A 21,545-nucleotide genomic window follows, 5' to 3' on the forward strand; every position below is an offset into this window, starting at 1 on the left:
CAGCCCTCCAATTTATGTCTCCAGACAGGACCTCACTCAGGCTTCGAGACAGTGGCCCACTCAGCACAGCCACTTCAGTGTCTAAGAGACATCTCCAGTCGATACAGCCCGGGAGAGCACTCGTGACCCACCCCCGCCACGCCCCCTTCGGCCTCCTTTGTCTCAGCTATGAACACCAGCACCAGTGCGGTAGCTGAGTCCGCAAACGAGGAACCCGTCTTGATCTCTCCTCCCCCACCCCCCATCTCCAATCCCATGAGTCCTGACACCGCTGCCTCCAAAAGACACCCCACTTTTCACCTTCTCCACTGCTTCCATCGTCTCTTCCCAAGATCGCCAATTACTGCAACAGCCTCTAACTGGCCTCTCTGCTTCCCCGTCAGTCACAGAGCAGCCAGAGAACAGCTTTGAAAATAAAGAATCCACATTATGCCTATCACCTCCTGATAGTTCAGCCTCTGATGACTTCCTGTTACTCGTAAAATTCCAAGTCTTTGTGCCTACAAAGCACTTCAGGATCCAGCCCCTGCCTACCCTGCCGATCACCTTCCCGATGTCCGCTCTGCTCCAGCCACAATGTTGCCTATATTGTTCCTCAAGCCAAATGCATTCCTGCCTCAGGGCATTTGCACTTCTATTCCCTCTGCCTAAAATGTTCCCCTAGATCCTCAAGCAGCCCTCCTTCATCATTCGGATCTCCGCTCAAATGCCTCTAACAAAGGCCTTCCACAACCAACCCACCTCACGTGCTCACACCTCAGTATTCTGTTCTGTTTTCTTCTTAGCACTCTCTGAAATTCTTATCTACTTACTTGCTCGTGTACCGTCTTCCCTTCTAAACTATAAGCTGCACGACAACAGGAACCTCGTCTGTCTGGGATCCTTAGCACCCTCAACCAGTGCCTGGCACATATTAGCCCTCAAAAATGTTGCCGAAGGCATGAATGAAGGCATGAAACCCAACGGAACACCAGCAGGCTGAGGTCAATAAACACGATGCTGTGGCCCACTGTCCAAAAGGCCCAAGATATACGCAACATATTAGGAGAAAAGCCAGGCTACAAAACTACATGTACAGTAAACCCATTCTGAGTTAACAAATAATAAAATATATGCCCGCATCAGCGCAGGAAAATGTCTGAAGAGACTTACATCAGAAAGTCAACTGTTCCTCTCTGATGGCAGGCTTCGGGGTGACCTGGCCATCTTTCAACCTGGGCTGCACTGTGTGAAGTCGGGGTGGGGAAAGTCCTCCCTCCCCCAAGGCTTCCTGCCTTGCTTCCGGCCTCACCCTCACTCACCCTGACGCAGAGAACCGTGGGGTCTGAGACAAAGAAGAGAGCGTGCTGCCTCAATCCTCCCTCCTGTGACGGAGGGAAGCTGGAAGCTGCTCGCGTGCAGGAAGCACACATTCCCACCCCCTCCTCCAGGTCTCAAGTTCTTCAGGGGCAGCTCCCGTAGATCTGTTTGGCGACACCAATGACTATCACTAAGCCGGGCTGTCGCACTCAGGGATGACGTATTAGCAGCACACTTGAGTACAGACCTAAACAGCATCTGTTGTTGGATTCTTCACGCACTCGTTCATTTAAGGAACAGTCACTGAACACCCAGTAGGTGCCCCTAAGTTAATTCTAAGCTCTTGTGATCCATCAGTGAACAGAGCACATGAGGATTTCTGTCCACCAGGACCTGACAGCCTAGCAGGGGCAGCCACACAATACACAATAAAAAGAAGTAAATTATACGCTATATTAGATGATGATCAATGCTGATTCCAAAACACTTATGTCTCACTATCCTCATTTATGAAATAAAAGATACATAATCACCACACAGCAGGTTCTCTGAATTGCCTGAGGAATGGATTGTTAAAAATTACTGGAAAATGCTTAAATACAGAGTCTTGATTGATAATAATTAAAGCATTTAACAAAAATGATTCTTAAATGATTAGAGTTAGGAAGTCTAAATTTTGCTCAACAGCACAAAAATAAAATAAAACTTTAAAATGCACATTAACAACTGGTCTTCTGATGCCGGGAAAGGGGAGCCTGTCACCACATAGTTTAAAGACATGTCAGGAAAAATGGGAAATGACTACATTCTGACCTCGATTTCACAGATCCTGCTTAATCTGAAGCTATTTTAATGTATCCTTCCTCAGAAATGGGAAGCAGATGACATTTTCCCTTTCTTTCAATTCTTTCTAAACTTGTATTTAAGTGTCTTTTCCCCTTCTCTTTCTGAAAAGGCAGCCTTTTGCAGCCTTTCCTAAATAAGAACCCCAGGTAACATCGGAAAGCCTCCCTCTCGGCAGCTTCTCTGTCCCCCCACACAGCGCACTAAGAGGGTGTGACCTCTCAACACTTTTTCCTTGACCTTCTGTGTTGAGACTTTCCCCCTTCCCAACAGTGATACCCACTGACCTCTTTAAAAGAGAACTATTGGGCTTCCCTGGTGACGCAGTGGTTGCGAGTCCACCTGCCGATGCAGGGGACACGGGTTCGTGCCCCGGTCCAGGAAGATCCCACATGCTGTGGAGCGGCTGGGCCCGTGAGCCATGGCCGCTGAGCCTGCGCGTCTGGAGCCTGTGCTCCGCAACGGGAGAGGCCACAACAGTGAGAGGCCCGCGTATCGCAGAAAAAGAAAAAAAAAAAAAAGAACTATTTCAGGCATGAGCTACACACAAAATGATGGTCTCTCTTTCGGGGGCTTGGCTTCTTGAAAAATTCCTGGAGCTAATAAGCGATTATACAAGATTAATAATAGAAAGTCTATCACTTTCCTATACATCAGAAATGAACGAGCGAAATTTGAAATTTAAAACACAATACTATTTACATTAGCACACCCCCCAAAAAAGGAATTAGGTATAAAAACAAAATATGTGTAAGAGCTATATGAGGAAAACTCCAAAACTCTGATGAATTAAATTTTAAAAAACTAAATAAATGGAGAGATAGTCCATATTCATGGATAGGAAGACTCACTATTGTCAGTTCTTCTCAACTTGATCTATAGATTCAACACAATCCTAATCAAAATCCCAGCAACAAATTGATTCTAAAGTTTACAAGGAGAGGCCTAGAATAACCAACTTAGTATTGAATGAGAAGAACAAAATCAGAGGACTGGCACCATCCGATCTCAAAACTTACTACGAAGCTACAATAATCACAACAGTGTGATACTGTCCGAAGAATAGACAAATAGATCAGTGAAACACAGAATAGAAAGCCCAAATATAGACCCACGTAAACATAATCAACTGATCTTTGACAAAAGAACAAAGGCAATACAGTGGAGTAAAAACAGTCTTTCCAACACTTCCAGATAGTGTTGGAATAAATGGACATACATGTGTCAAAAACTGTGAATTTAGACACAGGCCTTACATCCTTCACAAAAATCAACTTGAGGGACTTCCCTGGTGGCACAGTGGTTAAGAATCTGCTTGCCAAAGCAGGGGACATGGGTTTGAGCCCTGGTCTGGGAAGATCCCACATGCCCCAGAGCAACTAAGCCCGTGCGCCACAACTACTGAGCCTGCGCTCTGGAGCCCGTGAGCCACAACTACTGAGCCCGTGTGCCACAACTACTGAAGCCCACGCGCCTAGAGCCTGTGCTCCACAACAAGAGAAGCCCCCCAATGAGAAGCCCACGCACCACAATGAAGAGTAGACCCAGCTCTCTGCAACTAGAGAAAGCCCACGTGCAGCAATGAAGACCCAACGCAGACAAAAACAAATAAAATTTTTTTAAATAAATAAATTTATAAAAAACAAAAAAAAGATGCTCCACATCACATGTCACCAAGGAAATGCAAATTAAGACAACAGTGAGATACCACTATGTACCTATTAGAATGGCCAAAATCCAGAACACGGACAACACCAAACGTTGGTAAGGATGCGGAGCAGAAAGAACTCTCATTCATTGCTGGTGGGAACACAAAACAGTACAGCCACTTTGGAAGACAGTTTTGGCAGTTTCTTACTAAACTAAACAGTCTTACCATACGATCCAGCAATTGCACTCTTTGATATTTACCCGAAGGAGTTGGAAACTTATGTCTATGCAAAATCCTGAACATGAATGTTTATATCAGCTTTATTCATAATTGCCAAAACCTGGAAGCAACCAAGATGTCCTTCAGCAGGTGAATGGATAAATAAACTGCAGTTCACCCAAACAATGGAGTATTATTTAGCGCTAAAAAGAAATGAGCTACCAAGCCATAAAAGGACAGGGAGGAACCTTAAGTGCATATTACTAAGTGCAAGAAACCAATCTGAAAAGGTTACGTGCTGCACGATTCCAACTCTCTGACATTCTGGACAAGGCAAAACCGTGGAGACAATAGAGAGATCAGCAGTTGCCAGGGGCTGGGGGGATAAACTGGCAGAGCACAGAGGATTGTTAGGGCAGTAAAACTAATCAAATCATTGTGTGAAACTAATCTAATCATTGTATGAAACTACACTGATGGATGCATGTCATTATACATTTGTCCAAACCCACAGAATGTGCAACACCAAGAGTGAACCGTAATGTAAACTATGGACTCTCGATGATGATGACACGTGGACGACGTAAGTTCACTGACTGTAGAAAGGTACCACTCCAGTGGGGGATGCTGACAGTGGGAGAGCGTGCACAAATGAGGGGGCAGGGGGCGTGTGGGAACTCTCTGTACCCTCCCCTCAATTTTGCTGTGAACCTTAAACCACTCTAAAACTTAAATCTTAATAATAAAAAACAGCAAAAAATGGAAGGCATGGCCTGGGTTCAAGGGTTTCGGCTGTGACTATACCTGGAGCCCAGCCCCTCAGGCACCTGCTCACTTTAACTTCAGGCTCAGGTGGCTCTAGTTTCCAGCCCAGGTCAAGCTACTTTTCAGCTTCCTGGTTTCTTGGACACAGGAACCTTTCCCTTTTTTCCGTCAACTCCTTTGGAATTCAGCGCTAAATGAAGCTTGCCTCAGAATTCCACCTTGGTTCTACCGCAGCTGCCCGACCCGGACGCGCACACACACCCACTAAACCCTGTTCAATTCCCCAGAGCTGGAGCTTCTCCCACTTTCCACATTTCTCCCCAAATGTAAACAGCAGGTTCTTTAAATGTTACATTTATTTCAACTCTACACTCTTCACCAGACCAGAGAACACACAACCACTGAAGCCTATGAGAAAGCTCCATGAAATCCACACATCCTGCCCGTAAAATTCTCCCTAACAGAGAAAACACTCTCCCAAACACACACTTATCTTTCATCACATTCACCCCAGCCCATCTGTGGTTTCTCATCCATCTAGAAAGGAATTCTTTTTGCACTTTTTCTTTTTTCCCCCAGGCTTCTAAAAAGCATTAAAACTAGAAAACAGGTTATTTTTTTAGGAACTTCTTTTAAAATCTCCAACAGAATTTCATAATCACCAAGACAACATAATTTATCATTAGAAACATTTGGTAGGTAGTATTAAAAAGACTGGAAGGTGGTAGACAAGTAGGTAGGTAAGTAGGTAGATGCTGTCAGCTTTAGGGTTCGGCTGTTTTCAGCTATCTGGGCCAAATGGAGATGGAAGGAGGGGATGGGGTGGAGATTATCCTTCATGCTCCCTCTTAAAAAAAAAAGTCACAAAAATTGGAATATGCCTCCACATACCCCTACCACTGCCACCCATACTTTAAAAAGGGCTCCCTATATTACTTTAGGTAAATACCCCAAAAATAACTGCATTTCCTGACTTCTAGGCACATGAGACATGAGAAAAAGACTCTAGAAAGCATAACTACATCCCATATAGCCAACGCACACTGACATATACCTGAGTGGTTGAGGGGTAGCAAAGCTGAGACTAAAGCCAAGTGAAGTTGCTCAGAATACATGTCCGGGAGGCTGGGAGTCCTCATCTTGATGAGTTTCACCTGGAACACGTTAGACACGCCCATTCTCAGGCCCCACCCCAGACCTACTAGGGCAGAAACGCTGGGGTGGAGCCCAGCAATCTGGGTGCTAACAAGCCCTCCAGGTAATTCTGACGCCAGCTCGGCAAGAAAATCACTAAGCTAAAGAATGCTGGGCTTCCCTGGTGGCCCAGTGGTTAAGAATCCGCCTGCCAATATAGCGGACACACATTCGAGCCCTGGTCCGGGAAGATCCCACATGCCACGGAGCAACTAAGCCCGTGCACCACAACTACTGAGCCCGCGCTCTAGAGCCCACGAGCCACAACTACTGAAGCCCGCACTCCTAGAGCCGTGCTCCTCAACAAGAGAAGCCACTGCAATGAGAAGCCCGTGCACAGCGACAAAGAGTAACCCCCGCTCGCGGCAACTAGAGAAAGCCCGCGCACAGCAACGAAGACCCAACACAGCCAAAAATAAATAAATTTTTTAAAAAAATTTTTTTTTAAGAATGCCAGCCTTTCCAGGTGTTCTTCCCTCTTCTGTCTCAGCTGATGTTTCAGTGGGTCTCAGCTTCTCCTCATGGGAGTAACCACCACCAAAATCTCCCAACATTACTGAAAGCAGTGGGCTCTTTTATCCCCACACAGCCCATCGATAAAGAGTCCATAGAATATACAGAGTTTTAATGCAACTGAAAACTCTACAAGCCCCTACCATCCAACTTAAAAAATGTGGGTCCAAAATGCATCCTCATTTGCACCTTAACATTTTAAAAAACAATGTCAGGAGACAGCGCTATACGTTAAGACCTGGGTAAAAGCACAAACTCTTCAGTTGTCAACTCCAGTGCTAGACGGGTATGAAAACTTGGAGAAGATACCAAAGAAGAACAGGCAGCCCCCTGAAGAGAGGCTGCCTGCCCCTTGAAGGTGCCGACTCCACCAAGGCCAGAGGGACAGAAAACCCCCAGAGGGTGATGAAAATGTTGTGGAATTAGATGGTGGTGATGGGCGCACCACTTTGTGTACATACTACAGACCACTGAATTGTACACCTTAAACATAAAAATAAATGAAAGGATGATTAAGAGTTGTTGTTTTTTTTTAAGGCCAGAAACTATCAAACTCTTAGAGGAAAACATAGGCAGAACACTCTATGACATAAATCACAGCAAGATCCTTTTTGACCCACCTCCTAGAGAAATGGAAATAAAAACAAAAATAAACAAATGCAACCTAATGAAACTTCAAAGCTTTTGCACAGCAAAGGAAACCATAAACAAGACCAAAAGACAACCCTCAGAATGGGAGAAAATATTTGCAAATGAAGCAACTGACAAAGGATTAATTTACAAGCAGCTCATGCAGCTCAATAACAAAAAAACAAGCCAATCCAAAAATGGGCAGAAGACCTAAATAGACATTTCTCCAAAGAAGATATACAGATTGCCAACAAACACATGAAAGAATGCTCAACATCATTAATCATTAGAGAAATGCAAATGAAAACTACAATGAGATATCATCTCACAGCAGTCAGAATGGCCATCATCAAAAAATCTACAAACAATAAATGCTGGAGAGGGTGTGGAGAAAAGGGAACACTCCTGCCCTGCTGGTGGGAATGTGAATTGGTACAGCCACTATGGAGAACAGTATGGAGGTTCCTTAAAAGACTACAAATAGAACTACCATATGACCCAGCAATCCCACTACTGAGCATATACCCTGAGAAAAGCATAATTCAAAAAGAGTCATGTACCAAAATGTTCACTGCAGCTCAATTTACAATAGCCTGGAGATGGAAACAACCTAAGTGCCCATCATCGGATGAATGGATAAAGAAGATGTGGCACATATATATACAATGGAATATTACTCAGCCATAAAAAGAAACGAAATTGAACTATTTGTAATGAGGTGGATAGACCTAGAGTCTGTCATACAGAGTGAAGTAAGTCAGAATGAGAAATACCGTATGCTAACACATATATATGGAATTAAAAAAAAAATGTCATGAAGAACCTAGGGGTAAGACAGGAATAAAGACACAGACCTACTAGAGAACGGACTTGAGGATATGGGGAGGGGGAAGGGTGAGCTGTGACAAAGCGAGAGAGAGGCATGGACATATATACACTACCAAACATAAGGTAGATAGCTAGTGGGAAGCAGCCGCAGAGCACAGGGAGAACAGCTCGGTGCTTTGTGACCGCCTGGAGGGGTGGGATAGGGAGGGTGGGAGGGAGGGAGACACAAGAGGGAAGAGATATGGGAACATATGTATATGTATAACTGATTCACTTTGTTATAAAGCAAAAACTAACACACTATTGTAAAGCAATTATACCCCAATAAAGATGTTTAAAAAAAAAAAAAGTAAACTCCCAGGCTGGCACTCTCAAACAACTCTGGAAGCAACAGTGATCTAGCCTCCAAAACTGGAGAGCTGGGCTTAAGACAAATCTTTAAAGGTCTCAAAGCATAACCTCACACGACCACCAAAGACACAAAAGAGGCTTAGCAGGTATCATACCTAACACTCAGCTGACTGGGGGCAGAGCCAAGACTATACCTGTTTCTAACCTGCCAACTCTGTATCCTTTCCAAGACATCAGTGATCCTTGGGTTCACTAAGAAAGTTTTCATTTCACATCTTAATTCACAATCTGAAAAAGTAAAACCTATAACAAATATATTCTAACACGCGAATTCATTGCTCAAGTCTATGGTTTGCAATTACAGTGGCAGGGGTATCCAGTAGCGTCATTTAAGTTGTTCTTGAACTGATGAGAAAAACCAGAAGTGAACTTAAGACTAAATGATATATTTGCGCCAAGGCCTAATGACAGACTTAGAGAAAGGCTTGCTGAGCAAAAAGCTGTTTATGACTAGTTCAGTGGGGGAGGGGCAGGATAACTGCAGGGCACACAGTAGTGCCACGTGCCAAATTCAAAAGAACCTGCCTAAGAACAGTCAGGGTTATATTCATGTTGCAAGAGCCAATTCAGTTTGGGCAAAACATCATCCGTTGCATTGAACTAATGTTCTTAATATAAATGTTATTAGTTTTGTGGTTTCTTTTATGTAATGTATATATCTATTTGAGTTTTATATTCACAGAAGAATTCTAAGAATTAAGAAATTTATCCTGAGTTTTTTGTGTTCTTCCATATTTCATTCATCCAGCAAATATTTACTGAACACTGAGTATGGGCCAAATATTCTTCTATGTGCTACATTTTGAAGTAATATAATAAAAATAGTTTAGGTCAAACTGTGCTGGGTCTACAGAAATGTTCTTCCTTTAAATAAGGATTTCTTTAACATCTTATTCAAATTTTATAAACACTACCCCACTCTCTGCAGGTAATAAGATCTGCTTCTTTTACTGCTCCTCAGAGCCAAACCCCATCCGTATTGATCTCTCTTCTCCTGTCTCCCCTCACTGACATGGAAGGACGTGCTGCCTCCAGCTTTCCAATGCACCCTCTGCTGCTACCTTTGCTACCACCAACGCCAAGGTGACGCAGGCTGTCTGACAAACGGGCCTGTGCTCATTTGGATCTCAGTATCCATTTACCTCACTTCATACTAAGTTAAACAGAGGAATTATGGTTAATCCAACTGCTACAAAATTAACATTTAATTACAAATTTGGTACCATATATAAAAATCAAACGCTTTCACTCTTAAAACCTGGCTCTGTGTATTGTGGGTCATGTGTGCATTTTCCTTTTTGTGATTTAACCAGAAAAGCCCTGCCTGGCCTCAGAGAATGACCTGGGACCAGTCAAACCCTTAACACTGGAGCTTCCTTGGTGGCACAGTGGTTAAGAATCCGCCTGCCAATGCAGGGGATATGGGTTCGAGCCCTGGTCCAGGAAGATCCCACATGCCGCGGAGCACCTAAGCCCATGTGCCACAACTACTGAGCCTGTGCTCTAGAGCCCGCGAGCCACAACTACTGAGCCTGCATGCCGTAACTACTGAAGCCCGTGCACCTAGAGCCTGTGCTCTGCACGCAACAAGAGAAGCCACTGCAATGAGAAGCCCATGCACCGCAACGAAGAGTAGCCCCCGCTCACCCCAACTAGAGAAAGCCCGTGCACAGCAACGAAGACCCAATGCAGCCAAAAGTAAATAAATTAAATTTTAAAAAACCCTTAACACTGCCAAACTATCTCACTCACCTTTAGAATCAGAATATAAAAATACTTTTCAGTTTAGCTCACATCTTGGAAATTTAAAGAGTCTTAAATAATCCCCCAAAAATATGGGTCTATGTTTCAAAAAGATAATATGTAAATATACTAGTAAAACCAATCAATGAAAAAAATTACAGCCCTAAATCTGTGACTTTATAAGTTATACAGACAAAAATTAAAAAGACAAAAATACTCAAGAATATATGCCTATACAAAAAAATGATTTTAAAACTTTTTTAAAGTAAGGTGGCGTCTTGTTGTTAAAACAAAATAACCGGAATGAAATATAATTTAACAATTTTCAAAGTCATAAAGTCCATTTTTCTCACTTGAATATAAAAAGTTGAGGGAAAAAAGTATTCAGGACTTAAAAGGGTACTTCTCTCCCTTTGAAAAGCATTATACTCAAGGAGTTTTTCTTCTTCAGCTTCTCTGGTATGGCTGAGAATGCATCAGTCTATATGTGTACTGCTCCCTCGACAGACATTTTTACCATTAAAAAAATGCATTTAACATGAAAATCTCTGAAGCTATCACTAACTACAAACCTGTGCTGCAACTTTCTTTAAGATCAATACAAGCTAGAATTCTTTTTTGTTTGCTTACTCTGGAGAAACTTTGTATTAGCAGAAAAACAAACAAAAGAAAGAGCATTAATAGTTCAAAAATAGCAGCACACAAAAATGATCTGAACATAGGTAAGGAGAACATTTTCATTATAAAAGGTTCATGGTGCTGCATTAGTTTGGCTTTGGAAGAATGCCATTTGAAATCCAGATCCAGCAAGTGGGGAATGCAGTAGTTACATTTTAAGTCAAACAGCTAATTAATGACTAAACAGAAGGAATTTCAGTCTGGACAACATATATGGAGTACTAATATGTGTAATTATGAAGTAGTCATTTGTGTAATCAGAAAGCTGCATTAGCATAATTATTTCTGGCTCTGGGCTTTAAAAATATTAACTTAAAATGCAGAAAATTGTAATAGTTCACCTAATGAAGGTGTGAATACCAAACTGATTATGAAATAAGAGTTGGTTCTTTAACAAATGTGCTCTGTGTTTAATACATTCTTTCTCTCCTGCCCAGGATATAAAAATCAAGCCTATCAACCCTCCAGTTGTGCACAGGTACAAAGTTTCTATTTTTTAATATATTTTCTTCCTCACCCAGAGCCCACATGTGAATATTCATTATTAAGAATCAAAACTCCTTCCCTAAGAAATGAGTGTTTGCTACTTTTTTTTTTAATCCTCAGAAAAAAATACATTAAGTTTACGTATAATACTGGAAAATGCAAAGTGAAAAAAGAAGCAAATGAATAAAAACAAAAGGATTAGAAGTCACTAAACAGCACGAGATCTTGGGAAGGTCTTATTTGAAATCGTTCTTCGGGACAGAACTGTAGAAAAGTATGGACTCCAAAATCAGGCTATAGGCTTGGACTTCCAAGGCCACCACTTTCAGGTACTTTAACATCTCTGTGGCTCAAGTTTCCTCATCTATATTGTAAGAATAATCACAAGACCTACCTCATAGTATTAGTTCAAGGAGTAAACGTGATTATTCACAGAAAGAACTCAACAGTGCCTAGCATAACAGTAGATGGTCAATAAATGTTCGCTGCCATAATGACCATCATCACCATCTCCGTATTGTTTTCAGAACCTGGGAAAAGAGTGTTTATGGCTGAGAAAGCATAATCTACAATTGATTTGTTTTTAGATACAACAGTTATTTTGCAATTGCAAATAACATTCAAGAAGGGCAGGAGATTTTACTTATTCCAGTGAGTTAGAAAAGGTTAAAAGTGCTTAAGTAGGCCCTAAAATCGGTCTTATCTTCTAAGAGTCTTCCTCTTCAGTGACTTTCAGCTTTACCAAATTTGCATGTGAACCCACAATACTAATCTTATATTAACTCTTTTTAATCCGAAACTAAATTCCAGAATGGATCTGCCAGGTACGCTAATGTGGTTAAGGGTTATGCGTCTTTAATTCAAAGCCTAGACGACACACAGTAGAATGAATGTTCCCAAGAATTAATCAGCAACGTAGAAGAAATGAAGCTCAGACAGAGAGAGACAGGCCCTGTCAAGTGTGCTACCTTGACCGAATTATTTCACCACTTTCTACCCACACTCCCTCATCTGTAAAAGGAAACATTACACACCTTGCAATATCATTAGAAGGCTCAGAACTAACGATACACAGCACCCAGTCACCAGCAGGGAGCGGGTGCTGATACGCGGCGACACGTGAAAGGGCATCATCTCGCCCTCCCTCTCTCAATGGATGCACACGCACAGTATACACGGTGGGTTTTCTCAAGTAACCGCAGATGTTACAACACAGGTCTGAGGAAAGGGCTGTCTCAAAAGTACAGAGGAGTCAAATTATACCCAGGAACTCAACTGTATACACCCATCAGAGAGAGAGAGAGAGAACACGGGTGACAGAGAAAGATGACAGTTGACATCTCATACAGGCAACCCCGGCCGCCAGTCTACTTGGCGAACAGATGCTGTGCAGAGAGTGAGATGGAAAACACCCACATCGGCTGTGCTCGCAACTGCGCTGGTGCCACATGCACCTCCCAGTGCGAGTGCCTGGTCCCAGGAAGTGGGATCAACAGGAATGTAGTTTCTGTACAACACAGCTCCTAAGCAGCAGCCTACTCCTTCACGGGGTCCTCCGCCAGAACACAGCAAGCTACCCCACCCCCAGGGGGAGGGTGGGCCCTTCGCAAAGCGGGGTGGCTACACTCTACTCCCTGAACGACTGAAGATTCCACGGGCAATGCTGCCCGAACGTGACTGACTCCGCCTTACCCGGGGTCACAAAGCCCCACTGCGACACAGCCCCTTCAGGTCTCAGTGGCAACATTAAGGATGGCAGACTGAAAGACATGGGAAAATGCCAAACCCAGCCAGGTCAGAGAAACAAGTACTTTCACAGGAGTACTAATTGTTTTGTTTCTATTATCCGAGCCAGTAAAAAAAAAAAAAATGACATGTCACCATCACCACGTAACACCCTACAGAATTAAAAACTCCTGCTGCCACTCCAAGATTCCCGTTTTTTTCCTAAAGCCAAAAATCAACAAGAAAAAAAAGCCAAAGTCCTCCACACAGAAATATGGGCCAGCCTTTGAATTCAGTTCTGTCGTAGGAGTTTTTGTCGGTTTTCAGCAGGGAGATCACCAAAAGCACAACCCATGGCAAGGGAAGAGGGCGTGTGCCTTGGCCCCTGCCAGCCGAGGCCCCCTGCCACGCCCCCGCCTTCCACAGGAGCACACGCTCTTCTACCCACATTTCAGCAGCAGTGACAGCTCGCGCAACCACCCCACATTTCTCAGCCCCCAGTCTCACGCTGCACCGGTCGGAAGGGGACGCAGTCTCCCCTCTTAGGACTTGAACTGAAGCCACACTGGGACCTAAACCAGCGGTCTCCGAGGGGCTAGGTGTACTGGGTCCTAGAAGAAAATGCAGAACGACTTCTTATCTGCCTCTTAATTTTGTCCTCTATAAAAATTCCTTATTGGGTGTTTCACAATGTATCTAAAATATTAGTAAGGTGGAACACGTAAATAATTCAGAGGTAAACAAATGTGTGAAAGTTGAAGGGCTGTGCTCAAAAGTTCCAGAAAGTTTTGAAACCACTCAGCTAAAGAATCTACCGACTAAATGTTGAAACCACTCAGCTAAAGAATCTACCGACTAAATGTTGAAACCACTCAGCTAAAGAATGTACCGACTAAACTTCTGACACCGTTGCCTACAGCTTCGTAAGACTCCTAAGACCACTAACTTTAATTCACTAAGCAATTGCTGGTTTCAAATATAATTTCAAGTCATAATTAAAATAAATTGCCAATTACATAAAAAGATAATACTGAAAAAATTATGTTTTGTTACATTTATAAAAAAACTGGAACTAATGTATAATAACATAGTATCAAATCCTGTTTCAGGGATTACTAAGAAACTTACTGAGTTCTTTAATATTTCATGACCTAGTTTTGACTTACTGAATGGCTCCCAAATTGTACTATTTTGCTGACAGAGTAATGATCTACGATTAGGACTAATTTTCAGCACCTTTACTTTGTTTTCATGTCTAAAATGTTTGAAACAGTTAATAGATGACTGATTAAAACAACAGGCCTCCAAACTAGCTGTTTGTCAAAACAAAAGTATTCTGTCTGAGGGGGGAAATATAATTTATTCAAATAATCAAAATACGCATACCTTAAAAGAAGTTTAAAATCAGTTGAGACAAGGTAACAAAACTATGAGATTCTAGTGAGTATTTAACTCTGTAAACTAGGATAAATGAAGAGACTTTCACATAACCTCATAACTCAAAACAAAAGCATTGTAAGTCAAGAATTTGAGAAAACGATTTTTTAAAAATAAGGGTAAATAGGCAGCACTATTTTCTTCTTGTATCTTAATAAAACTGAGTGCCCAATACAGGGCAGGGTGTTATATTTATAATTTAACTTTGAAGTACTGATAAATGTTGAACCAGCAACACGAATTGATTGAGACCAACTTTGCAAAACCAATAACCCCAGCCATTTGAATTAAAGGAATAGAATTCCCAGCATGATGGACACAGACCCAATTCTCATCACCACACTAAATGGGTATTACCCTAAATTGAAATAGTCAGATTTCAAAATAAAAAAGATGACAAAGCAATCCACCCCTAATATTGAGACTTCCAGATTAAGATTTACCAAAAAAGGAAACATCATCCAACAAAATAAACTCTGATTCACTCTACTTCATCAATCTTCCTTCTAACTGAATGTCAGATCAACAACCTACTATACAGCCTTCATTCTTAATACAAATTCCTATCGTTAAGGTAAACCAGTTAATTCTCCATGCAAACTTTCTTCATCAGAGAGGACAAGAGCTATTTTGCTAATAAGAACCCTGCCCTTCCAAATTCTACAGAAACTTCACATTGTCAAGACATGGCACATTCTGTAGAATACTGGAGCTGTACCCTTATCAATTCATGACAACGTAAGAACTAAGGTTTAACTGAGATGCAAACAGAGTCAACCACCAAATGCAACACACCAAAATGCAAGAAAACACAAAGACAGAAGAAACTCATGCTACCTTAGTAAGTCAGCGTGCACATTTGATAGTTTGCAACACAAGCCAAGCAGATCAGAGATAGGTCAAAAAACATGTTGGTTTCTGTCAAATCCAAATTAAGTATTCTTCTCATTTACAATTTCCTAGTTCAATATTTTGAATTTAAAGCTAATATAAAGTAGTACTATGCAAAATGACCTAGCGAGTTTGCCCTTAAAAAAATTGTACCCCTAAAAATAGAAATTTATCTACCTCATTAGTGTTCCAACGGTGCCTCTCTTTGGGTAAACTTGAACATTTCGGCAGACATTCAAGCAGCTTTTTCGGTAAAAAGATTTTTACATGACTACTATTGCTGTTCCCATGATCATCTATAAAGAAGAAAACAATAAATTCAGAGAAGATCATAGAGAAAATCTCCTGTTAAGTACACTGGCAAGGTCAGAAACAGCAGCTGAGTTTTAGTCACTGGGAGACCAAGAGCATTATTCCTCTTAGTTAACAAAACTCATTTACACACTTATCAGATAGATGGCAGCAGGAATCTGGTCAAGAGGCTCTAAAATAAGATTGAGCTTTTTGCTCCGTGGCGAGCAAATGAACAGGGAATACCCCAGCAGCTGCCCATAAACAGAACATCGCTTTTAAAGGGTCTTTCACCAGGTTTCCATGAAGTACATCAAAACTATAAAATGATTTAAACTCACAACACCTAGAAATCTTCTATTAACAGCTGAAAATGTTTTTAAGGTTTTTAGAAAAGAGGAATTATAATAAAATATGACTGCTTACTTTATTGATAAATTAATACTACTTCATCCCGTAGAATACAAATGATACTTATCCTTTCCAAAGAAAATTACAAATCTTATACATATAAGGAATTTAAACCTCCAGTTAGCTACCTAGGTAATACAGAGGCTGGCCTTTCTAGCCTAAATCTAAAAACATACACTTTTAATTAATCTGATTTACATATATATCTACACGATTAATGTATTTCATCAAAACGTAACTCTTCTAAATCAGTGAGGGAAAAGCTCCTTACTTTCAGACTAGATGGTATGTCTATCTGATAATCAGTCTCCCTGATACTTTCTAAAACAGATCATTTCCTTCTTTCATTCACTTATTTATTTACATATCATTTCTTGTTTCATTCCTGTAACAAAGTCCCTTTGCCTGGCTCCTAATTTCTTGCCAGGTTTGACACATTTAGGTCAGAGTTTCAAATTACCCACTCCAATTTTTTTTAATGCCAAATGGAAGCCCCAACATCCAAAAGGTACAATGCATAACTGGGTGCCAAGGAGCAATATATTAAAATACTGAAGACTGAATTCGCTCCAGAAAGTCACAGGTGAAATGACTTAACTCTGATATCAGTAAGGTAAGAAAGGACTCGAAGTCAAGAGCCCAGGATTCTGGCCCAGTTCTGCTACTTTCTAATTGTGTGACCTTGGGTAAGTTACTTAATATTTTCAGCCTTCCCAAATCAAGGAGAATGAGATAATCTCTAATTCTCCTCCAGGCATAGATCCCTAGAGAATTTACTGTCACATTCAGTAATTTTAAATGCCTTACAATTAAACAACCTTATATGGGCATACGGGTATTAGTTAAGAATGTTGAAAGTGAAATACAGTAGTATATTTTTCCAGTCATTTACTACAATTTTGTTTAGCATAGACTATTTTTTGAACATGCGAAAAACATAAAAGAATAAAAAATACTTCTACAGTCATAATAAAATCTTCTCCAAACACTTTTCATCTGATTAACACATTTCTTCTCAAGGAAAAGATCTTAACAGGGAAATACTGGGTACAGAAATAACATCTAAGAAATTTACTACATCTTCCCATAGGGAAGAACTTGAGAGTTTTAGCATATTAAATCTTTTTTGGTCCATGAACTACACAACCAATTGAATTATAATGCCTATCCTCTATTTCTATAAGCAGTATAAAAACTTGAAAAACTTAAAAATTGACTGCAAAATTTTAATTTAATAGCAAAATAAAATTAAACTTTTAAAAAACCTTGCTACAAAACCAAAAAACAAAAAGGGTTTAAGTAAAAGCAAGTTCATAGAAAGTTCTGTATTAATTACACACTATAAAACCTTTGTAATTTTATGTGCTTATGCATGCTCCCTGCACTTCATCCTCTCAAGGGAGGTACCATGGCCATAAAACTTTAAAGTGCACAATACCAAATCACATGAGCCTTTACCTCCCTTCTCTCTTTCCCTAAAGTGGTTTTACTCTGCTCTTTAAAAATCTCCCCTGATGTGTAGAATCTTCAAAGTAGAGGTGAAAAAATTCTAAAATCTATACTCAATTCCGATATTTACCAATTACAGGGTACCTTCTATGAAAACAGTACTATGCTAGACGCTCAATCAATTGGCTTACTTTGAATAGTATATGACTAGTCACAGCTCTGAAAAAACTATTTATGTATAATTTTGACAATGAATGGAATATGAAACCCCCGCTTCTATTTCTATGTTTGTGGTCACAACCTGATGTTAATCATCTGTCCTTTTAGCCTCCTTGAAGAACCCGGCTGTCCTGCGGCATAGGAAGCATATGAGTGAGTGTGTGGGTGTATGTGTGGGTGTGTGTGGGGTTGGGGAGAGACAGAGAGAGACAGAGACAGAGACAGACAGAGAGAGAGAGAGAGAGAGAGAGAGAGAGACGGAGCGAGCGAGCGAGCACTCTTCTCAACAGCACAACTAACTGCTAGAGAAAAGGCTTCTTTCTGTCTTCCACTCTGATACCAAATCAGGCAGCAGTGAATCGGCCCAAAGGCTTTTAAAGAGGAAAAGGAGAATAGCTGTGTGAGCACTGTCTCAATCAAGTTCCTAAATTTAGCACTATATGGGGATGTGCGGCCATGGGTTCAAAAGGAATAGAAGTATGACAGGCCAACGGGTTCCCCTTAATCAGTTTTTAAACTGTGCTATTTCCAGAATTTTAGGTTCATGCTGTATATAAATTGGATGTTTTTAAGAAACATAACAATGGGTAAATTTTCCCACTGTGCATTATGAAGAGGGCAGTTTTCACACTGGGAAAAGAATATCAGGAATTCAAACAGCCAAACTGTTAAAACTCGCCTTTTCAAATTTCAGTTTTTCTAGTTAAAATGGAATAAAGAGTAACTTTGCTTTCACATTAGAAAAGAACTGCTCACATGGCTATACTGTATAAAGTTGTGTTGTTTAATTAAATGTTGCTTTTTAATGTTTTTGGAGTAACTATAATTGATATCATAATTAGATAACACATGTACCAGTTTTTAAATCCTTGTCTCAGTACAAGGATTCCAACAGTATCTTGAGTTAATGTTAAAAGTAAGTTATACAGTGGTTTCAACTGCATCTCGGTATTTAAATCCCGAGTTAAACTCTGACACTGCAAAATGGAAGTGTCAACCAAATACAGTAAAACACTTCACTATCATTATCTAGCAAAATATGCGTGTCTGATACATGACTTCACAAAATAATTTTCTAACCTACTTCACAATAAAAAGAACTTGTGAAGCTCTTGAAATTGACAGATGATTTGTTTGGCTGACAGCTATTAATTCCAGAGAATGAACCACCTTTTCCAGTCAACCTTCAAATATTTTCCAAATAATAACTTTAGAGGCATCGTATAACTCAACTAAAACTTTCTAAAATGTACGAGAATGCTCATTCACTTAGTTAATTAGACAAAAAGCAGAATTCTTATTTTCATGTTTTATTTCTAAATCTGAGATTTCACATTACCAAATCCTTCATTTAAATCCAAAGAAATGTATTTGACCTTTTCCTTGGAACACACTGTTGACTTCTACAAGGTAAATCATAACTGTATTAAGTCTAACCTGGAAATGATGTATACATTTTATTTTGATTCATAATTAATAAAAATTCAATAATTTTGGTTTTGTGAATAATTACAAACACTGTCATTCAATCAAGTTGATTATGATTAACCTCTCAACCTCTAGAACAAACTGTTCAAAATAAGCTGGTCTAACAGTGTACCAAATTGCTCAGTCTTACTGGGAATATATCTGATCAACAACTTGGAGTGGTAAAATTAAAAGGAAGCGCTACAATTTTCTGTTTAGCTCTAATTATTATGTGCTTAGATTTAATTAGTAGGATAGGAACTGATTCAGGGAAACATAAGCACATATTGTTAAATTCAAGTCAGCACAGTGCTCACAGCAGCAAATACTGCCATTACTAATCTAAGACCTTCAAATCGCTATCCATCCAAAATAAATATTAATTAAGCACCAACGATGTGCCAAGCCTTGGTATGATTTCCTCTTATTCTTCTCGAAAGAAATTCTCCAAAATTAATTAAACTCAGTTGTAATTATCCAAAAGATTTTTTAAAGGTTAAAAAAAATAATAAGTTTTTTTAATAGAAAAGTATAACTAGTTTTGCTATTTCACAACCCCTTTCCTCTTCTTAGAGTGCGTGTGATCATCAAATCTTACCCTTTCTATTTTTAGGTGGCCAGATACCCTCTCCCTGTCAATCATATTACCAAACCTCTGACCCAGGTCTAGGTCAACTCAAACTCAGGTTTAATAAACTTCTCACTGTTTACCTGAATTTTATATTTTCAATCTAAAAACATGTAGGTGGGGGCAGATAAAGCGGCGAGGCCCAGAAGCCTTGCGATCAATTGCCGTCAATTTGGGTTTGGGGCATCCTCTCCTGCTTCGTCCCACTCAACTTCAATCTGAGCTACATGTGATCAAGTACATTTATTTTCTACTATTTATGAGGGAGCAGACATTTGTGGGACTCTATATCAGGCATCCAGAAAGGATTTTACATTGTCCTCCTTCATTTAATCGTCACAATAACCCGTCTGGGCATAATCACCCCCATTTTACAGATGAAGAACCTGAGGTTCAGATTAATTTGCCCAAGATCTACAGCTAGTAAGTGGCTCAAATGGGATTCAGACATGACCTCTGGCTTTTCCGGCAATACCACAAGGCTCCTACTCTAAGTCACCCAGAATTTGACACTAGAATTACAAAATCGTTGTATTAGTGTATCTAACATTTGCAGAGTGCTCTGAGTTTTCCATGTGATTAAACCCTTTGCCTTTGTAATCCTCACAGAAACTTTACGAGGGGAGTATTATTTTGCTACCCCCAGATGGATTAAGTAACTCATCTAAGATCACACAGCAAGTTAAAGGCAGAACCCAGGCCTCCTCATCACAGGCTTTCCTGCACTACAGTGATGGAATTACTCTCACTGCCAAGCCCACCCCTTCCTGTAAGTCAAAAGCTTTCGAATCCTACCTTCTATAGGTGGCACGGTGTTGAGAACACAGTAGGTGCTAGTTCCGCAGAATACACTTTGGGAAACGCTCTAAGGAAACAGAAAATAAAATGTAAAACTAATCTTTGAAAAAGATAAATACTGGCTCTTCTGTGATATTCCTGCCAAAGATGCAAAACCTGAATCTAATCATGAGGAAACATCGGACAAATCCAAATTGAGGAACATTCCACAAAATGGCCTGTAGTCTTCACAAACGTCAAGGTCATGGAAGTCAGAAAGGACTGAGAACTGTTCTGGATCAAAGGAGGCTGAGGAGACAATCAAGCGCCACCCAGGGTCCCCGCGGGGCCTTTCTCTACAAGGTCAGCACTGGGTCAACTGGCACCACCAGAATAGCTCGGAGGATTCGACGGTAGAGAGGTCTGTGTGTTCATTTCCTGATTTTGATGCCTGCATTGTGGTGATGGAGGAGAATGTTCTTGTTTGTAGGAAACACATAATAAAGTACTGACAGTCAAGGGCGATGAAACATACCGGCAACTCACTCTCTCACATGGGGAAAGAAGTTCTCTGCACTACACCTGCGATGTTTCTGTAGGCTAACAGTGTTTCAAAATGTAAAGTACACGTGTGTGAAAAAAAGATATATGCTGCTGAACCTCCAGTACCTGAGCAGTTTTTTTTAACAGGGAGCATATGTGCTGTACGTACAGTAAATTGTTACTAAGAAGAACCAATGCCATTTCATTCTGCAGCTCAGTCAACATTCAACGACATCATTACCGCTTCCCAACAGCAAGGCCCATACCTGACTGATTCAAACGGACCTGTGAGTGCCAACTAACAGCATGGCGGGCGGAGTGAGTCAGGGAGACGGTGGAAGACCAGGTCTCTGCTCTCAGGCTGCTTCATGTAGATAAAATTAAAGCTTTCATATAAAAACCTACACCATGTTGTACAGCAGAAACTAACACAACATTGTAAAGCAG

General features: G+C 40.7%; 1 pseudogene; it reads right to left on the bottom strand.

Annotated features, from left to right (window-relative positions):
* Positions 1-21,545, bottom strand: part of LOC101317034 (calmodulin-binding transcription activator 1-like) — a 103,518-nt pseudogene that overhangs the window by 54,263 nt on the left and 27,710 nt on the right.

The sequence above is a fragment of the Tursiops truncatus genome, chromosome 1 (assembly GCF_011762595.2).
Source record: "Tursiops truncatus isolate mTurTru1 chromosome 1, mTurTru1.mat.Y, whole genome shotgun sequence".
Classification (NCBI taxonomy): Eukaryota; Metazoa; Chordata; class Mammalia; order Artiodactyla; family Delphinidae; genus Tursiops; species Tursiops truncatus.